The following is a 9,562-nucleotide window of genomic DNA, read 5'->3' on the forward strand; positions in this document are numbered from 1 at the left end:
GACAAGGCACAAGGCAAGAATGCCCTGTCTCATCACTCCTATTCTGCATAATATTGGAAATTCTGGCCAGAGCAATCAGGCCAGAAAAAGAAATAAAGGATATTCAAATAGGAAGAGAGGAAGTCAAATTATCTTTGTTTGCAGATGACATGATCCTATATCTGGGAAACCCCATTGTTTTGGCCCAAAAGCTTTCTAAGCTGATAAGCAACATCAGCAAAGTCTCAGGATACAAAATCAGTGTGCAAAAATTGCTAACATTTCTATTCAGCAATAGCAGACAAGCCGAGAGCCAAATTATGAATGAACTCCCATTCACAATTGCTACAAAACGACTAAAATACCTAGGAATATAGCTAACAAGGGAAGTGAAGGAGCTCTTCGAGGAGAACTACAAACCACTGCTCAAAGAAATCAGAGAGAACATAACAGAAACAAATGGAAAAACATTCCATACTTACAAATAGGAAGGATCAATATCATGGAAATGGCCATACTGCCCAAAGTAATTTATAGATTCAATGCTATTCCCATTAAACTATCAGTGACATTCTTCACAGAGTTAGAAAAACTATTTTAAAATTCTTATGGATCCAAGAAAGAGCCTAAACAGCCAAGACAATACTGAGCAATAAGAACAAAACTTCAAACTGTACTACAAAGCAACAGTAACCAAAACAGTATGGTACTGGTATAAGAACAGACACATAGAACAATGAAACAGAATAGAGAACTCATAAATAAGACCACACAGCTACAGCCATCTGATCTTTGACAAACCTGACAAAAGCAATGGGGAAAGGATTCCCTATGTAGTAAATGGTTTTAGGAGAATTCGCTAACTATTGCAGAAAGTTGAAACTGGACCCCTTCCTTACACCTTATACAAAAATTAACTCAAGACAAATTAAAAACTTAAATGTAAAATCCAAACCTGCAAAAACCCTAGAAGAAAATCTAGGCAATATCATTCAGGACATAGGTACAGGAATAGATTTCCTCACAAAAATGTTAAAAGCAGTTGCAACAAAACCAAAATTGACAAATGGAATTTAATTAAACTAAAGAGTTTCTGTGCAGAAAAAGATACTATCATCAGTGCAAACAGGCAACCTATAGAATGGGAGAAAACTTTTGCAATCTATCCAACTGACATAGGTTTGCTATTCAGTCTACAAGAAACTTAAGTTCACAAGAAAAAACAACCCTATTAAAAAGTGGGCAAAGGACATACACTTCTCAAAAGAAGACATATATACAGCCAAAAAAATAAGAAAAACGCTCAATATCACTGATCATTAGAGAAATGCAAATCAAAACCACAATGAGATACCATCTCATGCCAGTAAGAATAGGTATTATTAAAAAGTAAAAAATATAACAGATGCTGACAAGGTGTGGAGAAAAATGAATGCTTTTACATTTTTGGTGGGAGTGTAAATTAGTTCAACCATTGTGGTGATTCCTCAAAGATCTAGAGGCAGAAGCACCAATTGACCCATCAATCTTATTACTGGATATATACCTAAAGAAAGATAAATCATTTTATTATAAAGATATATGTATGGGTATCTTCATTGCTGCACTATTCACAATAGCAAAGACATGGAATCAACCCAAATGCCCATCAATGATAGACTGAATGAAGAAAATGTGGTACATATACACCATGGAATATTATGCAGACATAAAAGGAACAAGATCATGCCCTTTGCAGGGACGTGGATGGAGCTGGAAGCCATTATCCTCAGTAAACTCATTCTGGAACAGAAAACCAAACACTGCATGTTCTCACTTAGAAGTGGGAGCTGAACAATAAGAACACATGGACACATGGTGAGGAACAACACACACTGCGGCCTGTTGAGGGGAGTAGTAGGAGAAGGGAGAGCATCAGGAAAAATACTAACCAATGTTGGGCATAATACTTAGGTGATGGGATGATCTGTGCAGCAGAACATTATGGCACACATTTATTTATGTAACAAACCTGCACATCCTGCACATATACCCCTGAACTTAAAATAAAAGTTGAAGAAAAAAAATTCCAATATTAAATTTAGTGTAGCCTTATTGCACAGTGTTTACAGTAGTGTACAGCAATGTACCAGGCCTTCACATTCATTCACCACTTACTGACACATCCAGAGCAACTTCCAGTTCTGCAAGCTCCATTCACGGTAAGTGCCCTACAAATGTGTACCATTTTTGCCTTTTATACTGCATTTATACAGTACCTTTTCTATCTTTAGATATGTTTATAAACACAAAAACTTACCATTATGTTACAATTGCCTATGGTATTCAGTATAGTAAAATGCTGCACAGGTTTGTAGCCTAGGTGCAATAGGCTATACCATATAGCCCAGATGTACAGTAGGCTATACCATCTAGGTTTGTGTAAGTGCACTCTATGATGTTCAAACAATAATAAAAAGCTTAATAATGTATTTATCAGAATGTATCCCTGTCATGAAGTGACACATAACTATATTTTGATTTAGAAAAATGCAGAAAGGAAATCCTTGATGGTTAAGGAGTTAGCGTGAGTAATCTCTTTACATAGTTTCATGTAGTCCATCACTTATTTTGAGATTATTTGGGTAATTGCAAATGAGATGTGTCTCTTGAAGACAGCATATAAATGGGTCTTGGTCTTAAGACCCTGTGTCTTGGTCTTAAGACTCTGTGTCTTTTAAGTGGGGCATGTAGCCCATTTATATTGAAGATAAGTATTGATTTGTGTGGATTTGATCTTGTCATCTTGATGTTAGCTGGTTATTTTGCAGACTTGTTTATGTAGTTGCTTTACAATGTCACTGGTCTGTGACCTGCCTCACAAGAGTTCCAGAAGGAAGTACTAAATATGGAAAGGAAAGACTGTTACCAGCCATGATCAAAACACACTGAAGTACACAAACCAGTAACATTATAAAGCAACCACATGAACAAGTCTGCAAAATAACCAACGAACGTCATGGTGACAGGATAAAATCCACACATATCAATGCTAACCTTAAATGTAAATGGGCTACATGCCCCACTTAAAAGTTGCAGAGTGGCAACCTCAATAAAGAACTAAGACCCATTAGTATGCTGTCTTTAAGAGACACATCTCACATGTAGTGACACAAATAGTCTCAAAATAAAGGGATGGAGAAAAATCTATCAAGCAAATGGAAAACAGAAAAAATGGGGGCTGCAATCCTAGTTGTTGATAAAACAGATTTTAAACAAACATAAATCAAAAAAGAAAAAGGATATTTCATAATGTTAAAGAGTTCAGTTAAACAAGAGGATCTAACTATTCTAAATAGATATGCACCCAACAGAGGAACACCCAGATTCATAAAACAAGTTCTTAGAGACCTTCAAAGAGAATTAGACTCCCATATAATAATAGTGGGAGATGTTAACACCCCACTGACAGTATTAGACAGATCATTTTGAGACAGAAAATTAACAAAGATATTCAGGACCTGAACTCAGAATGGGAACAAATGGATTTGATAGCTATCTACAGAACTCTCCACCCCAGAACAAAAGAATATACATTCTTGCCATTGCTACAGGGCATGTTCTCTAAAATTCATCCCATAATTGAAAGTAAAAACACTCCTCAGCAATTGCAAAATAACTTAAATCATAAGAGTCTCTCAGAACACAGCACAATCAAATAAGATTCAGGACTAAGAAGTTCATTCAAAAACATACAATTACATGGAAATTGAATAACCTTGTCCTGAATGACTTTTGGGTAAATAATGAAATTAAGGCAGAAATCAATAAGTTCTTTGAAACTAATGAGAACAAAGATACAAGGTACCAGAATCTCTGGGAAAGAGGTAAGGGAGTGTTAACAGGGAAATTTATAACACTAAATGCCCTCATCAAAAAGTTAGAAATATCTCATGTTAACAACCTAACATCACAACAAAAGGAACTAGAGAACCAAGAGCAAATGAATTCCAAAGCTAGAGGAAGACAAGAAATAACCAAAATGAGAGCTGAACTGAAGATGATTGAGATATGAACAACCATAGAAAAGATCAGTAAAACTGGAGCTGTTTTTTTAAATAAATAAATAAAATAGGCCAGTAGCTAAGACCACCAAGAAGAGAAGAGAGAAGATTCGAATAAACATAATAGATATGACACAGGGGATATTACCACCGACCACACAAGAAATACAACTGTCAGAAAATATGAACAACTCTATGCACATAAACTATAAAATCTAGAATACATGGATAAATTCCTGAACATATACACCCTCCCAGGAATAAACCAGGAAGAAATTAAATCCTGAACAGATCAATAACAAGCTCCAAAATTGAGGCAGTAATAAATAGCCTACCAACTAAAAAAAGCCCATACCAGATGGATGCACAGCTGAATTCTACCAGATGTATGAACAAGAGCTGGTATCATTTCTACTAAAACTATTCCAAACAATTCAGGAGAAGGAATTCCTCTCTAAGTCATTCTGTGAGGTCAGCATCATCCTAATACCAAAGCCTGACAGAGATAAAACAAAAAAGAAAACTTCAAGCCAGTAGCCTGGATTCAATGCAAAAATCCCCAACAAAATATGGGCAAACTGAATCCTGCAGTACATAAAAAAGCTTATCCAACATGATCAAGTAGACTTTATCCCTGGGATACAAGATTGGTTTAACACAGGCAAATCAATAAATGTGATTCATCACATAAACAGAACTAAGAACAAAAAGCACATGATTATCTCAATAGATGAAGAAAAGCCTTTCAAGAAAATTCAACATCCATTCATGTTAAAAACTCTCAATAAACTAGGTATTGAAAGAACATACCTCAAAATAATAAGAGCCATTTATGACAAACCCACAGCCAACATCATACTGAATGGGCAAAATCTAGAAGCTTCCCCTTGAAAACCATCACAAAACAAGGATGTCCTCTCTTACCACTCCTGTTCAACATAGTACTGGAAGTCCTTGCCAGGGCCATTAGGCAAGATAAAAGAAAAATAGAGAGATCTAAATAGGAAGAGAGGAAGTCAAACTATCTCTTTTTGCAGATGACAAGATTCTATTTCTAGAAAACACCATAGTCTCAGCCTGAAAGCTTCTTAAGCTGATAAACAACTTCAGTAAAGTCTCAGGATTCAAAATCAATGTACAAAAATTGCTAGCATACTTATACACCAACAGCAGTCAAGCTGAGAGACAAATCAAGAATGTACTCCCATTCACAATTGTCACAAAAAGAATAAAATACCTAGGAATACAAGGAGGTGAAAGATCTCTACAAGGATAAATACAAAAGCTGCTCAAAGAAATTAGAGATAACACAAACAAATGAAAAAACATTCTATGCTCATGGATAGGAAGGATCAATACTGTGAAAATGGCCATACTGCTGAAAGCAATTTATTGATTCAATGTTATTTCTATTAAACTATCAATGAGATTCTTCACAAAACTTAAAAATAAAAACCTATTTTAAAATTCATCTGGAACCAAAAAAAGAGTCCAAATAGCCAAGGCAATCCTAAGCAAAAAGAACAAAGTCAGAGGGATCATGCTACATGACTTCAAACTATATACAGGGATACAGTAATCAAAACAGCATTGTACTGATACAAAACAGTCATATAGACAGATGGAACAGAGTAGAGAACCCAGAAATAAGACTGCACAGCTACAAGTATCTGATTTTCAACAAACCTGACAAAAACAAGCAATGGGGAAAGTGCTCTTTATTCAATAAATGGTGCTAGGATAACTGGCTAGCCATATGCAGAAGACTGAAGCTGGATGACTTCCTTATACCACATACAAAAATTAACTCAAGATGGAATAAAGACTTAAATGTAAAACCCAAAACTATGAAAACCCTGGTAGACAATCTAGGTAATACCATCCAAGACATAGACATGGGAAAGGATTTCATGATGAAGACTCCAAAAGCATATACAACAAAAACAAAAATTGACAAATGATGTCTAATTAAACTAGAGAGCTTCTGCACAACAAAGGAAACTATCAAGAGTAAACAGACAACCTACAGAATGGGAGAAAATATTTGCAATCTATGCCTCTGACAAGACCTAATATCCAGCATCTGTAAGGAACTTAAACAAATTTACAAGAAGAAAAAAACAAATATCCCTATTAAAAAGTGGGCAAAGGACATGAACAGACATTTCTCAAAGAAGACATACATGTGGCCAACAATCATATGAAGAAAAGCTCGACATCACTGATCATTAGAGAAATGCAAATCAAAACCACAATGAGATACCATCTCACACCAGTCAGAATGGTTATTACTAATAAGTCAAAAAATAACACATGCTTCTGAGGCTGTGGAGAAAAAGGAACACTTTTACTCTGTTGGTGAGATTGTAAATTATTTCAACCATTGTGGAAGACATTGTGGTGATTTTTCAAAGTCCTAAAGACAGAAATACCAATTATAATATAATAGAGTGATTTATATTCCTTTGGGTGTATACCCAGCAATTCCTTTGGGTATATACCCATACCATTGCTGGCTATATACACAAAGGAATATAAATCACTCTATTGTAAAGACAAATGCACATGTATGTTCATTGCAGCACTATTCACAATAGCAAATAGTTGGAATCAACCTATATGCCTATCAATGATAGATCAGATAAAGAAAATGTAGTACATATACACCATGGAATACTATGCAGCCATAAAAAAGAATGAGATCAGCAGCCGTGGCTGCTGGGTGTGGAGAGTGAGTGGCCAGCTCCCGCTGGTGACTGCTCCAGGGCTTCTCCCCTCCTGGACCAGGGGCTGTTCGAAAGCACACCCTCCACTCGCACTGCTTGTTGGGCTCATCATGAAGGCTTGAGCTCTGTGCAGTGGAAAATGCCGTATGTTTGTGACGGAGGTGAAAGAGGAGCCTTCCGCCAAAAGGGAACACCAGATCAGCCATAGCTTTGGACTCTACTAGATAGAAAGCACAACAAATAAGTTGAAAAAATATTTCAAAATTTTCTACATTCAAATGAAACCCATATATATATATATATATATATATATTTTTTTTTTGAACGTTGAAGAGGACTTCAAACCAGCTCTGGACTCCAAACCTTGCTGGATACCAGAGCAAAGGAAATAGAACAAATAAATGGGAGCCCAGTGCCTAATGAAAATAGATACATTCCTGATTGGGTACCAGTAGAGAAAAACAACAAACAGGATTGTTGGCATTCCTCTGTAGTTAATTAGGAATTTGAAATTGCCTTGGTACTAAAACATCATGCTGATGATTCTGGACTTTTGGAAATTACTGCAGTGCCACTATCAGATCTCTTAGAACAAACACTGGAGCTCATAGGAAAAAATATCAATGGAAACCCATATGGGTTAGGGAGCAAGAAACATCCATTACATCTTCTTCTACCTCATGGAGCATTTAAAATAAGAAATCTACCTTCATTGAAGCACAATAATCTCTTGTCCTGGTTTGAAGGTTGCAAAGTGGGTAAAATTGAAGAAATAGTATGGCATTGCAGTGATGGCTGTTTAATAAAGGTGCTGGACATAAACAGTCAATAAAACAAGGTGTCTGCCTTCATGAAGCTCACATTCTAATGAGGAAGATAGAAAATAAACAAATGTGTAACATGTCAGGACAAGAACAGCTATAAAAAAAAACAGGGTCCATCATCATCATCTTGGCTTATGCTGATCAATTCAAGATACTTACATGAATTCAAGACTAGTTATTATCAACATGAACCTGAACAAATGTGACTCTGCCTTTGATGTTAAGTGTCTGTCTAATCATTTTTCAAAAGTAGATAATAAGAAATTTGCTAGACTCAAAGATATAATATTTGATGTATAAAATGCAAATAAAATTAATTTATTATCATTATATTTTAGTCTCGAATATTCTACCATGTTTAAGAATATCACAAGTTCCTATTCATTGTGAAACATCAATTTGTCTTCTATCATTTGTGAAGAAATGAATTTTTCAGTTTCAAATACCTATTTAAAATTTTATTAAAAACCAGCAAATTAATTTTAATCTCTAGCCATAAAAACATAAGTAACAGTAAGCTCCTAAGCTTGTACAAAGGCTGGATTCGCTCCACTACAATTGAATGGTAATTTAAAGACAACAATTAAACCAAGAATTTAATGTCACTAATTTTCAAAATTAAATAGTTTAAGCTCAATTTGATTTTGCTAGATATTTAACAAAACATATGGCTCAACTTCATAACCTATATGTGTGTATATCTACATCTGTATTTATATATATCATAGCTAGGATTTGAGGATCTTAACATATGTATAAATAAGTATATATAAATTCCAATTTTAAATATTAAAATTGCTGAATTTACCTTCATACTCTTTAAAAAACTTAAAACATTATGAATGTAGAGAAATTCACCAGAGCTCATTGCCTATCTGATGGCCATAACTTATTCTAAGTCTTCAAATATGTACTTTTATAGTAAGTTGAAAATTTCATATAATTTTATTTATTAAGAATTCCAATTTAAGTGTAAAGTTACAAGGTAGTGAGAAGGAAACTACACCTCAGAGAATTGCTTATTTCCAGGTGGATTTTAACATATAAAGTTAATAAATATTTAAATGAAACGAAGTTTATAGGTGACCTTTAGTAAGTGGGGAAATTAACAGGACTTTCTTCTTCATCTTCAAACTCTTCAGAAGCAGCAACAGGGCTAGTTAATTCAACTCCCAACTGTTCTGAAAGCTGTTTTTTTTTTTTTAACCTTCTCTTCTAAGAGAATATTGTTCTTCACTTCTTCCTTGTAATTATACTTAAGATCTTCAATTTCTTTGAAAAATGAAGGATGAAAATTTTGGAGTTCTTTTTTCAGCTTTTTATACCCACCTAATAGAAACATTATCTTTAAAAGTTGCATTAGGAAATATACATATTTTAGGCTTAAACTAAGAGATTTCTGCAAATGTAAAGGCCAACATATTCCTGAATGGTCAAATACAGCTATAAAGGCAGAAGTATTAAGATTTTTGTTTGTTCCATTGTACAGTGTAAATAACTAAGTTGTTAACTGTCAAGTCCAATCATCTATTCTGTAAGTCGTATTCTAGTCTTTGACTAAAATTTATCAACTCTTATAGGGGGATTTAATCTTTCTCTAAAAACGTAAGATCCTCTCAATAGAGCAATCAGTCAAGAAGATTTTGTGATTCATAACATTGAAGTTAGTCTGGTTAAGAGTTTTGGTTTAGACTTCATTTATATTTTCATTACAAATATCTAATTTTTAATGAATAATGATCAACTTTTTATAAAGTTATTAGTATGATCAGGGAAACTTTTGAGATTTCTGCCAGTTAGGCATATGGAAAAGAGAGAATTCAAGCCTTAGTGACTGTTTAGAGTCACTAGCTAATGGTGATCACTAGCTAATGTTTATATCCATGCCTTTTTGTCTTGTTTACAGTCTTCAAGGGGGTAAAACATAGCAAATATATTTTTTAAAGGAACTATAACCTTAAGATTCCTGAAAAGAATTTCAAAACAAATT

The 9,562-nt window shown here is 34.4% G+C and overlaps 1 pseudogene; it reads left to right on the plus strand.

The window, feature by feature from the left end:
• Nucleotides 1–2,102: 2,102 nt before the first annotated feature.
• LOC119624763 (RNA ligase 1-like) lies at nt 2,103–7,872 on the plus strand (annotated as a pseudogene).
• The last annotated feature ends 1,690 nt before the right edge of the window (nt 7,873–9,562 follow it).

The sequence above is a fragment of the Chlorocebus sabaeus genome, chromosome 8 (assembly GCF_047675955.1).
Source record: "Chlorocebus sabaeus isolate Y175 chromosome 8, mChlSab1.0.hap1, whole genome shotgun sequence".
In the NCBI taxonomy this organism is placed as follows: domain Eukaryota; kingdom Metazoa; phylum Chordata; class Mammalia; order Primates; family Cercopithecidae; genus Chlorocebus; species Chlorocebus sabaeus.